This window comes from Nannospalax galili, unplaced genomic scaffold, assembly GCF_000622305.1.
Source record: "Nannospalax galili isolate Female #2095 unplaced genomic scaffold, S.galili_v1.0 scaffold600, whole genome shotgun sequence".
Taxonomy (NCBI): domain Eukaryota; kingdom Metazoa; phylum Chordata; class Mammalia; order Rodentia; family Spalacidae; genus Nannospalax; species Nannospalax galili.
Genome location: NW_008348789.1, coordinates 2,727,695 through 2,747,700, shown reverse-complemented (window position 1 = coordinate 2,747,700; position 20,006 = coordinate 2,727,695).

Below are 20,006 nucleotides of genomic sequence, written 5' to 3'. Positions count from 1 at the left end.
TCTATTTGCCAATAATGAACTTGCTGAGAAATAAATTAGGAAAAAATATTTTATACACTGTAAAATATATAATAAATAAATAAATAAATAAATAAGGGCCTGGGGAGATGGCTTGGCTATTAAGAGCATTATCTGCTCTTCCAGGTGACCAGGATTTGATTCCCAGAACCCACGTGGTAGCTAACAAGGCTAACAAACTTCTCTAACTCCAATTACGGGGGAATCCTGATTTCCTTGTCTGATATCCCTGCACATTGTATGACATGGGTGCACTTACATATATGCAGACAGTGCACTCATACACATAAAATACAGATAGATAAATAAATAAATTAATTAATTAATAAATAAACATTTTAAGATCTGGTAAAATCATATACCATGCCTTTCACTCTATGGTATCTAATGGTAGAATTTTGGATGCTTCCATGAAATGGCAATGGAAGCAGCAATGGGGCCTGAAAATGGACCCAGTGATATAAACTGCAACTCATCAATATTGACCATGACATTTCTACTCAATAATGTCTTATTTACTAGCACAGAAGCCAAGTTTTAGAAGCCTGACAAGCCACTCTGCATGAGGAGAACTGACACTTTTTTTTGCCAAGTTCATTTTAATTTTGTCCTTCTACAGTAAAAGGGAAAGCAATTCTTGAATCACAGGTATAGCTCTTGTCTTTAGAGCCGCTATTAGAATTTTCATTTCCCTCAGTGCTCTGTAAGTGTTAAGTAGAAATGAGGATTCATGAAGAAACAGCTCTTACATATATCATTGTATGTGTTTCCCAGAAAAGAAATGTTCAATTATTTTTTATACTGAAACACCATCTTGTTATTTAATCAATGAAACAAACAATAATGATTCATTATTTCCTCTGTTGATGAACATGATAAATATTTAGTGTATTTGAGTTAAAATAATAAATTTAGATATATGCAATATCCTATATGATTAATTATGGAAACAAATGAAGTTCAAGATATATGTGGTAATATCATTGGCTCAGCAGTTAAGAGCACTGGCTGCTCTTGCAGAGGACCTAGGTTCATTTCCCAGTACCAACATGGAGGCTAGCAGCCATCTAAAACTCCAATTTCAGGTGACTATGACAACCTCTTCTGACCTCCATAGGCCCTGGATGGCACTGGTGCACTTACAAACATGCAGGCAATACACTCATCTATACATGATAAAGGTGAATAAAATTTTAAAACAGAAAAATCAAAGAGTATTCTCTTGCATATGAGAAAGCACACAAGTTGTTTTTTTGGAAATTTTAGAGACAAAAACCATGGAACTATTTTATATTCTTGCAAAAATGAATTACAAAATATATTTTAATAATAGAGCAGCACATATAAATCCAGCCTACTTTTGTCAAAGATATTAATATACAATTTGTTGCATAAGAAGCTGTTTGGGGATTTTCTAGTTAACTTTCATTTTAGATGGCTCATGCTCCGTAAAAAAGCAAAATAAATGGAAAGCAAACTCAGCTCAAGTTATCTTGTTTAAAATATTTCTCTTAAGATGGCTATCTTTCTGTACATTGATAATTACATAATTGAGAATGCTGAGGCCGGAGGATAAGGTGTTCTAGGCTTGTCCAGGCTACAGAGATAGACCCTGTGTCAAAAATCCAATGAATGGATAAGTATATTAATTAAAAATTTTTGCTATTATTATTTTATGTGTATGAGCATATTGCCTGAATGTATCTAAGTGCACTCACAGAGGTCACAAGAGGGCTTCAGATTCCCTGGACTTAGAGTTATGGACAGTTGTTAGCAGCCATGTGAGTACTGGAAACTGAACCAGGTCCTCTACAAGAGCAGTCAGTGCTCTTAACCACTGAGCAACCTTTCCAGCATCTGTATATTATTTATTGAGGACATAGTTTCAGATTGCCTGAATGTATCTAAGTGCACTCACAGAGGTCACAAGAGGGCTTCAGATTCCCTGGACTTAGAGTTATGGACAGTTGTTAGCAGCCATGTGAGTACTGGAAACTGAACCAGGTCCTCTACAAGAGCAGTCAGTGCTCTTAACCACTGAGCCATCTTTCCAGCATCTGTATATTATTTATTGAGGACATAGTTTCATTTAAATTTATAAATAAAAACTTCCATTGGCTTGATAAAAATCAGAAAAAATTGTGATTTCCCCCTATATAGCTAAGTATAGAAGCTTGAAAAATCATTGATTAATTAAAATTGTTACTTTTATTCATTGAACAAATTTTAGATTTTTCTTTAATAAATTATACACAATACTTGGGATATATTTACTGAATTCATGAATACTGAACTCCAATAAACATACACTGTTGGTAAAGGAAATGAAACCCAAGCATTAGCACTGGAAAAATGAAACCTCAGACCATGGATTTCTGAGATAGGACAACACTGGCTCTCAGAAACCTTGATAGCAAGGCTCTCAGAAACAGAGCAATTCGAAAGCTGTTAATCAAAACCCACAAGATCATTGTCAGCCAGCTGTATCTTTAGATTCCAGTTTGGTGATAGACTATGTTGGGTAGCAAAATAATATTAAAGGGTTAGCAAGTCTCTTGTTTCAACTGAGATATGCATGGATATTTCCCAGCTGGTTTTGCCTAATTCTAGATGTTAAACCCAGGGCAAGCAGATGGTGATTCTGTCATACTGCTTTGGTAGGCTTCCTTTCTTTTGAGAAAAGTCACAGGGCATGATCTATGTTGTTATACAGTTAAATGTCTGTAAGGTTTAGAGAAAATATATGTAAAACACTTTGAAAATAAAATTTTAAAAATGTGTTGTGCAGTCCTGCCCCAATTAATTTTACAATATTATTTCTGAGGACTGTGGAGACTGAGTAGAGATAGCTGTACTGCCAAAAGATACACAGGCGCATATATTTCAGAAAATCTTGAGATTATACAAACCATAGTATTTCACATAATGTTTCTAATAATGATAGAAAAACTTCTCAATATGGTCAAGGCTAATCAAGGGACTGTAGAGAATATATAACAAGAGATGACAAAGGACACCTAGGTCTGGGACATAGATGACCTCCTCCCTTTAAAAGATCTGGTTGACTTCTTATTCTCCTGCCATAGGATATGGGCAGGTTCCTAGAAGCAGGCTTAACTATTGGCAAGAAGAGGCAACTTTCTAGAATGCTTTTCATCTCAGGCTTGCCAGTGACAAACTCTAGAAATCTCTTTTTCCAGGTTCAATGAAATGTATAATATAAGTTAAAAGATGAACCATTATTTACAGTTTGAAATTCATTATATAAAGATTGGGACAATCACTCAGCATCATTATTTTTGCAATTAAAATTTGAATTCATTTATTTAATTTTGTATTCGTGCTGATTTTATAGAATCAGTGTGAACAAACAGCATTCTTTTGCTTTGCCTATATTCTGAAATACAAAAGTATATGTTTTTGGTAACATTAGAAGGATATTTCACTGGCTTATTTATTTGCAATATATAAATATAAAGTAAAAGGCTATATAAAAGAGTAAATTGCCATGTAAAGGAAGTTTCCCTTTGAGTTGTTGATTAGGGCAATCAAAGAGAGGTTCAAAGTAATAAAGGTTATTGACACAAACCAAAACTGCAAGGTAAATCCCAATTGCTGAAGACTGGACGTATTTCAGACACTTGGACAAACTGATCTGGAACTGACCTGTAAGCCTGCTCCCTGAAGACTAGCTCCCATAGTAACAGAAGATACTGATGAAGAAAATCAGTCAATGATCCTACCCAGCTGTAAAACTTAAAAATCACAGCAAGCCAGGGCATGGTGGTGCATGTCTTTGATCCCAGCACTCAGGTGGCAGAGGCAGGAGGATCTCTGTGAGTTTAAGGCCAGCCTGGTCTACATAGTGAGTTCCAGGACAGCTGGGTCTACAGATACACCCTGTCTCAAAAAGACCAAAAAAAAAAAAAAAAAAAAAAAAAAAAACAACAAATGGTGACCCCAAAAAAAAAAAAATCTCTATAAGAAAGAAAAACACAGCAATGGTTGACCCAGAAAAAAAAAATATCTCTATGGATGCAGTTGTGGCACTTTTATTTGGTGGATAATCAACAGCTTTCCAGTTGGACATAAGGCCTTCTGAATGGATACATAAGGTACTGTAAACATAGCCAGTACACAAGACTGGAGAGGTTATATCAGAGAAAAACCTACCTTTTTCACTTGCCTAGACAACATAAGGCCTTCTGAATGGATACATAAGGTACTGTAAACATAGCCAGTACGCAAGACTGGAGAGGTTATATCAGAGAAAAACCCACCTTTTTCACTTGCCTAGACCACTGCAATTTCTTACTATATTTTTTTCATTTTTGATACTTTACTGAGATTTTGTTCATTTCATATAATATATCTTAATCAAATTTAGACCCCTTCCCACCCAATATACCCCTACAACAAATTTCATATGTTCTGTTATATATGTTAAGTTCTATCAAGTCAAGCATTTCTATCCAGGTGTGTCCTTCATGCAAGCTCATCTGCTGGAGTACAGTCAGCCTTTCCCTTAAAGAAGATCTACTCTCCCTCACCCCACCGTAAATATTTGTCAATAGTTGCTTGGCTAAGGATGGGACCTGATGCCCATTTCCCCTGTGCCATGCTGGGTTTTTGTCTGATTGAGTCAGCATGGGTCTTGTGCATGCTGTCTGCATTGCTGCAAGTTCATATGAATAAGTATCCAGTGGCCTGAAAATCTGTTTCTTTATGTTCATGCACCAATGATGGGTCTTACAATCTTTCTGCCTTGTCTTCTGCAGTGTTCCCTGAACCAACTGTGGGTGGCTGTGATTAAAATATGAGTTCGATCCAGGGACATTAACTCTAAAGTCTCTTATTCTCTCTCTAAAACTTTGCCAGTTGTGGTGGCTGAGGGAAAAAGAAGCAAAAATATATTCATGAAAAGCAAAAAGTATTAAGAGCACTAAGTGATTCAGGAGATATAGTTAAGTTAGCAGACAAACAAGCAAATAGATACAGAACTCACAGTTTATCAAATACTAAGAGAAGAATTTATGAGGTAATTTATCCACAATGTCAAACACTGCAACACAATTCCTATTGGACAAAATTAGAGTCATTAATTGTATTGACTAATAGTCATCGCAAATATGCATATTAATTCTTCAAAGGGTAGTTCTGATATGATAAGATAAATGAAATTTTAACACGACTTTGACAAATATTAATATTTCCTGCTTAGTAGGAAAAATATGAAATATTTACCACAGTAATTTATGGAAATATCAAAGTAATAAATATCATATGCATAAATATGGTAGTTTTCATGGTCACAGGAACTTGAAAGATGTAAAATTAGTTGCTATCAGTATAGGATAATTATACCAGTCCATTGGAATCACATGAACTTTTGAAAAGGAAAGCTAGTTTCTCAGCCAGTAGAAGAAGAGCATCTGAGAAAGACTTACAGTGTGAGAAAGACTAGACAGATGGCTGTTGGGTTTGAAGGTAGAATGTTGTAAAAAGGAATTTGGGTCTCTAACAGCAGGTAGACTCACTTGGCAGGCAATCAACAAGGGAAGTTCCCACCACAGGTTTGCAGCTATGGGGAGCTGGATTCTGCTACTGATAAGGTTAGAGTGGCAAAGAAACTTTCCAGAGCTTCAGGACAGGTTCATATTGCTGAGCATGTTCCAGCTAGATTTGATGAACATGTAATCTGAACATGCACTAGAATTTTCATTAGTTAGCTTTAGTTATATACATGCACAGAAATATATATAACTAAAAGCATTCTAACAAAATTATGATGCAACACTGGAGTTCAACAAATACCTGTTAACTCCAGCTGTAAGGGATTCATTGGCCATTTCTTCTCTTTACAGATGCACAGGCATGCACACTGATCCACACACAAGCATAAACTCTCACACAAAAACACACAATTTAAATTCTATATTTATGTATATATATATGTAAAATGAAGCAACTTGCAAACAAATGCACTTGCATTATGGCTGAGAAAAATAGATCTAAAATACTCTATTTTGGAAAGATTTTAAATTTGATCAATAAATGCAAATTATATAATTTTTATGCAAATGGAAAGGTGGCTCAGGGGGTAAAAGCCCTTGCTACACAGCCTGACTGCTTAATTCTAAGAATGCAACCAACAGTGGGCAGACAGAACCTAGTGCCAGAAGTTGTCCTGTGGCCTTCACAAGCATGCTCTGTTGTGTGTGTACTCACACGCTGGTGTACACACATATACATCCAAACACACAAAATATACCTAAATTAAACTTTTCAGATAAAAACTTTTATGTTACATTTTGACAATTCTACTGTAATAATGGTGGAGAATAAGATGATCTCTGAGGTACTAGGCATAATGGTAAATCTTATTTCCTATACTCACATTATCTGAGAAAGTAAAATCATATTCAAACATATTTACAAATAGAGACTTATGAAGAAATGGTGATATAAACTAATAAGACAGATTGAAAAGGTAAAAATAGTCAATTTAACAAGAAAATAGATAGTTCTTATAAGAACTTGAAAAGTTTAGAATAATATTAAATTCTTATAAATAATAAGAGATATTTCAAGAAAAATATATAATTTCATAAAATAGATAATTTGCTAATTTCTAGTGGCAATTAATAGAAAATCCTAAAATTAACCATTATGTGTAAGTTCAACTTAATAGGCAAAAGTTATTATTTTGTTGAGTAACATTAAACATGTTATTATTTGATTAACACTTAAAATGTTATTATTTTATTAACACTAAACATGACATGTTATTATTTTATTAACACTTAAATATTATTTTTTTGATTAAAGTAAACATTAATATACACTAGACATTTGTTACATTAAACAATGCTTTTTAAAAATTTTTATTTATTTTTTATTTTATGTGTATGCATGTATTGCCTGCATGTAGGTAAGTGCACCCATGTCTTTGTAATGCCCACGGAGGTCAGAAGAAGCTGTCGGGTCCCCTGGGACTGGAGTTATGGAGAGTTGTTAGCTGCCATGTGGGTGCTGGGATTCGAACCCAGGTCTTTTGGAAGAACAACCAGTGTTCTTAATCGCTGAGCCATCTCTCCAGCCCACATTAAACAATTCTTATTTTCAAAATATACTGAATTTCATTTTATTAGTACTTTCAATTTTACATGTCATAAGGTGTATGACTGCTTATGGGTTAATTAATAAATGAAGCAGAAACATAAAGTCCTTGCCACACAATCAGTCATTTTTCAGTGGTCCTATGAATAAAGCCACCTCTTTTAATAAGCCAGCCGGGAGAATAGAGGGTAACAATGTCACTACAGTCATTTAGAACTAAGGGAAGTGCAGAGCTTCCATCTGCAACACTTTGCTGTCTTCCACATTGGGTTTCTATAGACCTTCCCTCTTAATTATTACCTAAACAATACCTTAATATATGTTCTTTCTTAGTATCTGACCTGCGTCTTCCTACTGACCACTGTCAAAAACATTTTCTATTAAAGAGAAACAGGTATTACTTATATGAACTATATTTTCTTTGTAGGTATCACAAATAGGAGAATAATTGGACTAGGCCAGACAGTCTCCATTGAATTTTAGAGTTAAACATATTCTTTGCTACAAGTTTAACAGCATTGTGTTCTCCACTTACATTGGGGTTGCTATTAAACTCTATACTTGTGTATTAATAAAGGCCTTTAGCATTTTCATTCAGTTCTCATAATGAAATATGTTGTTTAAAATTTTAATATACAAGTTTATGCTTTATTTTGTACTTGGGTAGTTAAAATAATTTTGAAATCTGATTACTGTATGTGATTTCTCCACCTTTCCTCATTAGAAGTACAGATGGTTAAATGTAATTGTTTCATGTATGATCCTTTGCTTTTGTATTGATGCTGTTTGACAGTTTCTTTACAGTTCTGAGTAACTTTTTTCTGTATTGATTTTTTAAATTATGTATTTAATAACCACATACTTAGAAGAAGCATTTCATTACATCAGCATTGACATATTTAATAACAATTTTCTGAGCTAGGATGCATCTCTTACAAAATTGGCTGCACATTTTTAGGTTTACAGTTGAATTATTACAGTTATACATTATTGTACTCAGTATAAACCCTGTAAGACATAACATTAAATAAGAATTTAACCTTTAAAAAAGATCTCCATTTCATTATTAAAATACAGATTTTCATACAGAAAACTTCAATTTCAATGCAATTGACATTAAGATGTTTGCACATGCGTTTCTAATCTATATAGATTCTCACTAGTCACAGCCGGTTACTTTCTGAGCTCCTTGAGTAACTTTTATGCCATATATGATTTTTATAATCTCTATTGAATCTATTTTAAAAGGGATGAAGTGCCAATGAATACAGCTCTAATACCACTTACATCACTGTGTAACAAAGAAGCACTTTGTCATAGCTAATCATCAGTGAAACTTCTGACACATAATACGACACTATGAAGTACTAGATAAAGACACCCCAGTTTCCCTTATCCTATTAATGCGCCCCAGTTGTGTCATTCATCATATGTCTTTAACAAATATACACTCAGTATGTATACGGCTGCCATATTTTATTGATTACATATGGAAATATGTTGTGGTTTGAATGTGAAATGTCACCATATGCTTGTGTGATTCAACATCTGGCCCTAACTGGTGCTGATGTTTGGGAAGGTTCTGGAACCTTTTTCAGGCAAAGCCTTACTTAAGGAAGCAAGGCAGTAGGGTCATATCTTTAGATTTTATAACTGGAGCACATTTCCCACTAACTCTCTGCTTCCTGACTGTGGGTATAATGTAATACAATGCAATGATCAGCCAGGCTCCTGATCCTGCTGCAAGCCTTCACTGCCTGCTATCACTCTTGCCATGATGGAATTATCCCTGGAACTCTAAGATAGGATAAGGATTTTCTCCTTTAAATTATTTCTTGTTGAGTATTTTATTTTGTCAAAACAATGAAAAATGTACCTAACACAGTTTTAGCTTAAACTTCACAATTTAGGACATGAACACTAAACATAAATATTCATAAACATATATAGGTGGATAACACATAAAACTACAGTTAAATTTTATCTTGCAATCTTTTCCTTCTTGTTTGAATCTACAGTCAAAAATGTTTCACATTGACCACATTATTGATGTTTGGTTTGACTGTTTGCCCAAGAGTCAAACATATATGTTAATTTACCATGCTCTCCAATTAAAAAAGGATCATAAGTATTCAGAGTGCTATTTCGATTTCTTACATTCACTATTAAATTAAAAGTAGGTTAAATAAAAATGAAGCTGTCTCTTTAAACTAATGGAAGTGTCACTTGGCTCTATACAAATTCTTGTGATAATCATCAATTTGGCTCTCAAATCATCTTTGAATTTGGGGCACTGGAATGGATTAAATGCTTAACCTCATTTAGCATTTCAAAATTTTTGAGACATTGACTGCAAAGGGCCTACACTTCATGATACATATATATTCCCTATTGAAAACTCTGACTTGGACACAGTTCACTAGAACTGATTCAATTAGTTTTGAAATAGGGTAGTAGTTCAAGTCTACTTCATTTGAATTCAGTGAGTCTTCACAGTTTTGTAAAAATATCCATTTACTTTAATATGTCATAAATTAAATTGCCTGTATATAATTATTCCAATTTGTCTCACAATCAAACTGCTTTAGTATATCCACCATATAATATAATCCCTTAATGAATAATTTTGATATCATATAATCCACCAATAAAACTTAAATGTGCTTTGTTTTAAGATTTTAAAGACCACTAAAGTCCTCATACTTGACGGCATGATGACTAATTTTATCAGCACCCTTCTGGTCACCCTTAGAAGAGTAGATTGCACAGTTGCTCATCATTTTAAAGCACAGGCAGTTTGACAAACCATAGCATCACTTTAAGGAAGCTTTTGTCATTTTATTCAGCATAAATGCTGTCTTATATGATGCAGTATTCCTTTGTACTATTATCGTTTCTGGTGAATGAACTGATCATTAATTTCACTGTAAAGACATAATGTGTACATCTTAATGTATTTTTCACCTAATCTATTTTTGCAAGTGCAACAGCTGGTTGCTCCCAAAGGAAGGCAAGACAGTAAAAGCTCTACCTGAGTTCCATAATTTTTTGATTTCTTTTCTACATCACATAAAATTCAGCTTTAAAATTTTATTTCCTTGTTATGTCAATATCAGTGTTTTCTGTGCAAGTGTACCCATGGTGTGTTAGGTTCCACTAGTAAGGCAATTATACCAGATTGCATAATAGTTTGTTGATGTTCTATTACTTTTTCATGCAAATTGCTAAAGAAAAGTGCCTGCAACTCAAGTCACTTGATTCTTACATCTCCAGTTTAATATACTATTTTAACACACTGTTCCTCCATATTTTACCATACAGATTTCACAGTTTCATTCATTTCCTTATTTGTCAGCATTTAACATTCATAACCCACAAGTTTAAGAATTTATGAGAAAATTTGTATTCTATTTTTTAGCAAGACAAAGAATTTGAATATATCCTAGGGTTTTCTAAAGAAACTATAAGTGTATAAAATTCTATGATGACATTAGTGAGTATCAAAATATATTTATTAAGGAATAAGAAGAACATAAATACATAACACTTAATAGAACCTAGTTAACTCAATGAAAAATATACCTGAACTTGTTTTTGTATAAAAGAAAACTGAAGTTTTGTTCATAAATTCAAAAATTCAATGTAAGAACCTACCTTAGTCCACTTTCTTGCATAATATATACAAAAAATATTTATTTAGCCTACAGCCCTGGGATTCAAGATAAAGACATCCATTTTGCTTCTGGTGAACACCATTCTAAATAGAAAAGTGGAATCAAGGCAAATGTTCATGTATAAGAGAGAAAAGAGGAGACTTAACCTGCTTTGTATCAATTCATTCTTCTTGTAATTAATTCATGCACTCAACACATATTTCTGTCTCTAAGAATAACATTACTTCCTCTTAATAACCAATCTTCTTCCAAATACCACCTGTTATGGATGTGGTCTTGGAGTCTAAAACACAAAATCAAATGCTGTTAGAGGCAACAATAACACAGCAAACATGATACAACCTGCTCTTGATTACTTCTTTCTATCTACCTCACATTAACATGTTATTCAAGTAACACTCTGACAAATTTACAAATTATTTCTCATAATTTTTAGTATTTATTTGTATGGTTTCCTACAGAATAAAAAATATCTAACAAAAATAGCTCAAATCAAGTGGGGAGGGGAAAATAGATGTAGATTTCTCATGAAATACTTATTGATGAATGCAAGGATAGACATTAATCTTGCTGAATTTGTAGATCCTCGAACTGATTAATCAGAATATAATATCTTCTGTCAGAACGTTGTGTCACAAGCTTGTAACACAGAAGAAAATAGTTATATTCTCAATCACTAGAATTCTTTAAAAAGTAACATCTGTTTTACTTGTACTGAAGAATTTGTATTTCTTTAAAGTACATGCTTGGGCAGTAGAAATGTGCCCATGAGTAGAAGAGCTTTGAAAAGTAATGATGAAACATAATTATCTTTGACTTTGTTGTCCTTAGTTCTTGTTCCTTTGTGCACTGTCCATACAATTATAGATAGGACAATTGCTCCTGCATTTACTTATTCCAATAGTATTTGTTTTATTTCACAGAGCTATGAATGGCATATAGTAATAGATTGATGGTGTTAGAAAATAACACCGTGGGGCTGGAGAAGTAGCTCATCATTTTAGAGATGTGACTTACTCTTTGAGAGGACCCAAGTTTAGTTCTTAGTACCAACATCAGGAAACTCACAAGTCACTTTGATTCTATAGTCATGTGTTTCCATTATGGCTTTTTCTAAAGGCATTTCCTGATTATCCCCCTCGCAACTCCTTGTTCTGAAGCTGCTTTCCCACTCCATACCTCATTTCACTTAACCATTCCTGCTTTAATATTCACTTTTCCCTCCTTGCATCACTTCACTCTATCACCACTCTCCATGGCCATTTGTTAGTTTCCTGACTTCTGTGAGTTTTAAAATTGAAATATGCCTATCTAGGATTTCAAAGCTATCTGCCACCTGTGATAAATTACGTATGACATTTGTCCTCCTCCGTCTGGGTTACCACACTAAGAACGATTCTTTCCAGTTCCATATATTTAACTGTGAAGTTCATAATTTAGTTTTATTAAGATCTGAGTTAACTTCCATTGTGTACCACACCTTCACTATCCATTCATCAGTTAATGGATATGTGGGTTGCTTCCAATTTCTGGCTATTTTGAAAAAGATAGCAATGAACATGGATGAACAGATATTTCTATAATAGGGGATTCAGTCTTTAGGAACAACATCCCCTATCGGCCCATAGCCTGCTCATAGGATTCCATATATTCTGTCATATATGTTAAGGCTTATTGAATCATGTTTGTGTAATCAATGTCCTTTGGTCTGAGTTCATCCACTGAGACCTGTTCATCCTATATTACTCACTCCCTTAAAGAAGACTGACTCTTCATAACCCAGCAGTGATCAGCTGTCAATAGTTCCTTAGCTAAAGTTGGGACCATATTCCCATTTCTCCACTTCTATGCTGGTTTTTTTTCCTGATTGAGTTTACATGTGTCTCTTGCATGATGTCGTCATTCCCATAAGCTAATATGAGTAAGTTCCCTGAAGCCTAGAACATTCTCTTTCCTTATGGCCATGCACAATCCCTGGTTCTTACAATATTTCTGTCCCCTATTTCTCTACAGTCCCTGAGTCATGGGTGGGTGTTGTTTAATAAACAAGTCCTATCCAGGGACATACATTCAAGAGTGTTTTATTCTCTACAAGTTCCTCTTTATAACTTTTATGAAAATCAAAGATTGATTCACCAGAGAAAGAAATCATTTGAAGATAAACTCATTGCCATAGTGAATTTTATGTGTTAAAATATGTCACAATGAGCTCAAATATTTGTTTGAATACTATTTTGAGCATGTCTATGAGGTGTTTCTGGATGAAACTGACACATATGATTGATTAAAACATTTTAACTTTTCATTTTTAATATTTTATTTATTATTTTCATCTTTGTGTATGGGTGTGTTGCCTGCATTTATGTAAGATCACCTGTGTCGTGTAATGTCTGCAGAAGTAAGAAGAGGGTTTCGAATCCCCTGCAACGGGAATTATAGACAGTGTCTGTCGTGTAATGTCTGCAGAAGTAAGAAGAGGGTTTCGAATCCCCTGCAACAGGAGTTATAGACAGTGTCAACTGCCATATGGGTGCTGGGAATTGAACCCAGGTCCTCTGTAAGAGCAGCCAAGGTTCTCAACCACTGAGTGCTCTCTCCAGTTCCTGTCTAACTTTCCTAGTCTAAGAAGAATTTATCCAATCTGTTCAAAGCTTGATGAAGTACAAAAGGTGAACTCAGATCCACACCACACTTCAACCCCTAATGTAATGTTACATAAAAGTCATGAAGGCCAAGGTGACAAAGAAATCAGTGTATTATGCTACTACATGTGTATTGTTTTTACTTATTCATACATTATATTCTATGAAACATGCATGCGTTTGCATGTGCAATAATTTCTATTTCTTAGATCTTTTTTTTTCCTCTTTTTATAAACTGAGCTTTTTAACTGCCATATGGGTGCTGGGAATTGAACCCAGGTCCTCTGTAAGAGCAGCCAAGGTTCTCAACCACTGAGCGCTCTCTCCAGTTCCTGTCTAACTTTCCTAGTCTAAGAAGAATTTATCCAATCTGTTCAAAGCTTGATGAAGTACAAAAGGTGACTCAGATCCACACCACAGTTGGAGGTCTCAATGTCCTCCTCAGATCCACACCAGACTTCAACCCCTAATGTAATGTTACATAAAAGTCATGAAGGCCAAGGTGACAAAGAAATCAGTGTATTATGCTACTACATGTGTATTGTTTTTACTTATTCATACATTATATTCTATGAAACATGCATGCATTTGCATGTGCAATAATTTCTTTTTCTTAGACAGTTTAAAAACTATTATGCATCATTTTGTACATTTCTTGTTGAACTAGTCTAGTTTTTGATTTATGCATAATGTCTTTCTAAATATTTAAACAGCTTTTTCTCCCTCTAGAGGTGTCTTCAGCTAAATATTTAGACCTTACTGTCTTTTCATAAGAAGGTGCTAGTTAGACAGTCATTGTTATCATCCCCAGGTAATATTTGTTTCCTTTGAAACAGGCTCAGCTTTCAACGTACATTTTTTATGAGCCTTTGTTTTCATGGTTTCTTTCCCTAATAAAACATGTTTGTGTTGATGATAGACTCAGTTGGGATTATCTCAATCACAAATGCATATGGACTTTGAAAATCTAAGTAAATATTTAATGTGAATTTTCTGTTTGTTGAATGAGGAACATATCTTGACTTCCTTAGCTTTATGTCCAGTAAGGAGATCAGCATGTGCAATAGTTCTTATTTTTTAAATGTTTTTATAATGTTTATGGAAGGAATATAAAATTCTAATGGCAATGACTCCCAGAACCATAACATTCAGCAGACATTGGCTATCTCTCTTGACTGGATTGTAGTATACAGCTGAACAAAATAAAATGTTTAAATGCATCACTTATTTTCATGGAAGTCTAAATAGACACTAACACCATCATTCAATAAATAATTACTGTCTTATAACACATCATATAGAAATTAATAACTATTGTTTAATATGATAATAGCAAGAAAAACTTAACCATTGTACAAGCTTGTTAATAGTTACTTTGAATATAAGAAACAGGAATATATATTGGGAAATATTTCTGATTATGGTATACTAAACCTTACACTAGTGTAAAAAATGGAAGCAATGTAAGTTTGAAAGTTACAGGTTTAAGGAAAGTAATGTAAGTGGGCTATTGTCCCAAGAAAATCAGATTTTCTCTAAAACATTAAATATCCAGGATTCTTCTGGAATTGAGAAAAAAGAAATTAGGAATACTGTAAAAGAAATAGAATACTTTGCTGGAGCTGAAGATTATTTGACATAATTCAGAGAAGAAAGTAGCCCAAAGGAATTCCTGGAGCAAAATTAGACTAAAAGAAAATAATTCTCCAGTAAATCCAATAGCTGATGGTTGTATTCCAGATAATATAACTAAGGTCATTCATAATTATTCTGGCAGGAAATTGGTGTGACCAATCATAAAAATATGAAGTACATTTTGAAGGAAATCAATGGCCCAATGATCTCACCCTGAGTGTTGGGCAGATATTTATACACACTTCAAGGTGCATATTGACGTTTTAAAACAATGTGTTTTAAATAATGTGTATGCATGCGTGTATGAACGTGTATGAAGGCCAGAAGTTCACTTTAGATTTCTTCTTCCATCATTCTTCACCTTATTTCTTGAGACAGGGTCTCTCACCAAACCTGGAGACTGTCAATTTGACTAAACTGACTGGCCAATGCACTCCAGGCATTTACCTGTCTCCTTTCTCTTCCCGGCTGCACTTGTAGACCCCTTTACCCAGCTTGTAGAACAGGTTCTATGAATCCAAATTCAGTTCTTCATGGTTGCATGGCAAGTAATTTCCCAGGGTACCTCATTTTTTAAAGAGGAATATAGTTAACAAGTATATTTATTAGTTCAAAAAAAGTGTTTTTGTATGTCACATATTTGAAATTTTTTAAAAGTACAGCATCTCAAGAGAATTTAGATTTTTATTTTAGTTATAAGAGGAACTGCCTCTGACTTACCTATTCCAGGGTAAGCAGAGGAGGCAAAATCAATTTGAAGTCTCCTAAAATAATTCATATGACAGATGTTGGCTGATACTCAAGAGGTTCTCGAAAAGCTGGAGATGACTAGATAGTTTTGAAATACACATGAGATTTACAGTTTACAAACTTTTCTGATAGATTGGAGCTCATGTATGAGAAAAAAAGTAGATGTTAAACAGTATTTCTTGTTACACCGAGTGACCAGAAGAAGGATAATTTATTGCTGCATAGAACAGAATAGAAAGAAGTGAATTATAGATAAATCTAGATTGAGTGTCCAGTTTTAGATTTATTTTATTTCTGTAAATTATATTGTCCTTAGTTACTGAAATGTTACTGTGTAAGAGCAACATGGAATATTTATTTCAGGAGCAGAAATGGATAATACCCTACAAAATGTAGTCTTTGCATGGAGAATTCCAGAAGTTCTGGAAGTTAGTGTGGTTACCTTGAATGTGCTAAACGGAAAACTGTTGAGTGCTGAAATTATAACACTTAAGAAAGAAAAGACAGCACATGCTAAGAGCAAGAGAAAGGTGTTTTAATAAAGATGATCTTCTCTGGCAAATACTTTATTTAATGTTGAGAAAAATGAAAAGCAATTAGTATCTACGAGACGTGGTAATTGAAGGTCACAAATGGCAGTCAATGCTGAGACATTCATTGAGATGTTGTGTGGAGAGTGCTGAAGATGGGCAAGGCAGCTAGGACAGAATGTTAACAGCTTGAAATATAGACATTAGAACCGAGGTAGAAAATTTGGCATCATATTGCAAGATATGCAAATAAATATACAGTTTCTTTTTATTATTTCCTATTGTTTCATAAATCCCTGTGGTGATTGAAACTAAGAGGCCATAAAATGGACAAAAGTCTGTTTATCTTATAATAAAAGTCATTTCTCTTTGATTATGTGTTGTTTTTTGAGCTTTTTTTTTCTTTTGAGTAGATGTATCTTGCAAAACTTATTTCTTTGGTTTCTTCCCAGGATGGCACAAAGAAATATGAATGCCTATGGCTCTGGAGTCATGGTGAGGATAGTGTAGCCTTGCATAAAATAAAAAGAAGCCATAGGTTTTAAACATTTTTCATCTAATTTCTGCATCTATCATGTGGGTATATCATGACCTAGTGGATTCTTGGCACCCAACTGGTATCTCAATGGAAGATGGAAGTGGAGTTCACAGATACTTTCTGAAGAAAGAAATAAACATAAGAGTGTTAAGTGAGGATGAAGTTAGATTTAGTTTGGGTAGATAATTAATGTGATAGTGTGGAAACTGGAGTTAACAACTGCCCTGCCAACACTTTATCTATACAAATTGAAATTTTTACAGAGGAAGCGTTGACCACATGTCCCATATAGGTGAATTCCTATTAAAGGAAGACATAGACTCTGCTCCTGCCTCCTATTGTTTAGTTAATTTACAGCAAAAGGGTGATGTGGTCACAGTTCCACATTTGTGTTGAGGGCAAAGCCATAGTGAGCTAATAAGATATATTTACCTGTTATACACTTGTTCACTCATGCATCCATGCTTTTCCTAAAATATTGTTGATTTATAATATTACTTTGCCTCTTGTGAGTGGATAATTAGCAACACTTCTTCTATACAGAATGTAATGATATGAACATAAAATACCACTACCCAAGGAAATCTACAGGTTCAGTATAATCAATCTTAAATAACAATATCCTTTCAGAGAAGGCAACCATAAATGTGACACATAACTATAACAATGACTAGCTATTCAAAGGAATTGGCTTTCTTTCTTGAAATATAAAAAAATAAAATGAAACAAGAGAGATTTTGCATGCTACCTGACCTCAAAATATATTACAAACCTATAGCAAATAAAACAGTATAGCATTTGCCATTAAAATACATGAGCAAACTAATATAAGATAGAGGAAGTACATATATAGCCATTCATTTAAAAGTAACTAGTCTTTCGCAAAAACTAAGAACATATATTGAGGATATGATATTATCTTCCATAAGTGGTACCATGTCCTAGATTGTTTCTGTTGTCATCTTGACACACCAGGGTAGATGGAGCCTAATTTGAGGAATTTTCTCCATTGCACTGAACTGGGTCCAAGTATGTGGGGCATTTTCTTGATTATGGAATGATATGGGAATGTTCAGTCCTATGTGGGAATTGCCATCCATGGGTAGGTGGTTTCTGTAGCTTATAGAAAAGCAGGCTAAGTGCAAGCCAGGGGAGCAAACCAGTAAACAGCTATTTCTTCATGGTTGATGCTTCAGTCTCTGTCTTGAGATTCTTGCCCTGACTTCCTTCAGTGATGAACTGTGACCTGTGAGATGTAAGATAAAATAAACCCTTTCCACCCCAAATTGGTTATGGTCACTGTTTTTATAACAATAGAAACTAGGACATACCATAAATACTGGATATCCATATGCAGAGGATAGGACTTCAGACACAGGACTTGGAGCAATGGAAGTGGAACTGACCTAGAAGCTACCTCAAGACTAGCTCTCCTAGTTTTGTAGTACACTATGCAAGCTGCTTAGGGAGAACATCAATTGATGGTCCAACCCAGGCTTTAAGGCCTAATAACCACAACATTGAACCACACCAAACTACATTGGTACAATAGTGATACTTTTACCTTGGGTATAATAAACAGCTACCTAATTAGACTTAAAACTCACTCAGTGGGAGGAAACTCATGTGTGGTTCTAGAAACATAGACAAATAGATATGGCTGGAGAAGTCATAGATCTTGGAGAAAACTCTAACACTGTCACATTCTTAGGCAAATATTATATCTTTCTATTTTGTAAATATGGATCCTTATATTCATAGTTAAGAATACAAGTACCACTCATTAAAGACATTTGCTTTGCAAAAGATGAAGATTATTACAGAGTTCCACAATTGGTCAAACACAAAGAATAGGTGTTTTTATTTGGAAATGCCAAAGCCTAAGTGACACATCTACAATGGAACCTCTACACCGAAGGCTCATGGAAAATAGTGGAATAAGTTGTAGAGAGAAAACTAATGCACCTCTCAACTCTCATCAACAAAGCTTCCTCTTGCAACAGAGGCTAAAAGAGAAAAGGCCACAAATGAAAAAAATGTAGAGAAAAACAGTCTGAATATTGTGTGCCTTAGACAGGGATCCTACATTAAAATCCACCCACCCAGGTTTCAAGAACCATTGCAGAAGAAGAGGCATAAAGATTTTTAGAGCCAGGGGAAGAGTTGCATGAACATAAGGAAACAGAGGCTTTCAGGCCTCTGGGGACTTTCCCATATGAACTTGCATCAATGGTGCCAACATACAAAAGACACTTGCAAAGTCCAGACAAAAACCTACAGTAGAAGGGGAAATGGGCAGCATGCCCCCGTCTTACCCGAGGAACTATCGGCAGCTGATTACTGCTGGGTGAGGGAGAGCAGATTTTCTTTAAAGGGGTGACTCTAGACAGAATGATTAGACACCAGTGGATGAACTTGCAGTGAGGGATATTTGGGTACACTAACTTGACTCAATAGGACTTAATACAAAAGAGTAAATTCATGAGGGAATATGATAGGGTTCAGACTGGGGAAGGAGGTTTAAAATGATTAAGATATTTTATATAAAATACACAAAAATTCACTAAAATCTATAAAGTAGTGCAGAGTCCAACATAAGCAATAAGTGTAGGAGGTGGGATGAGAAAGATTGACCGATGATAAAAAAAAATTATAAAGAAAGAATCCTATCTCCCCGTCCTTTGCTTCTTACCTTCTTTCTACACCCTCTTTCATGACATTCCCTGTGTCCTAGAGAGGTGATATACACAGCACAAATTTCATATTCCTGGAGGGTATACATCCAAATGCCAAAAGTATGACATTGCTTTATTCTCTTTAAAAACTTTAGGCAGGAAACATTTCTTGTTACTTTCTAATTTAGGATAGTTTCCTGGAGACTTTTAAAACTTAATGGTCTAGACCAAAAATCTGTAATATATATTTTGCTTGACCCATACAATCTTTTCCCCATGTGTTTACATCTTCTGATGGAATTTTCCTCATATTAGAACCTTAGTGTTCTGGGTGGTCTCATGATACACCTGGCTAAGTAACTTTTATCTTCTCTTTCTTCTTACCTGCAATTCTCAGAACAACTGCAGAGTGTCCTGGAAATGAA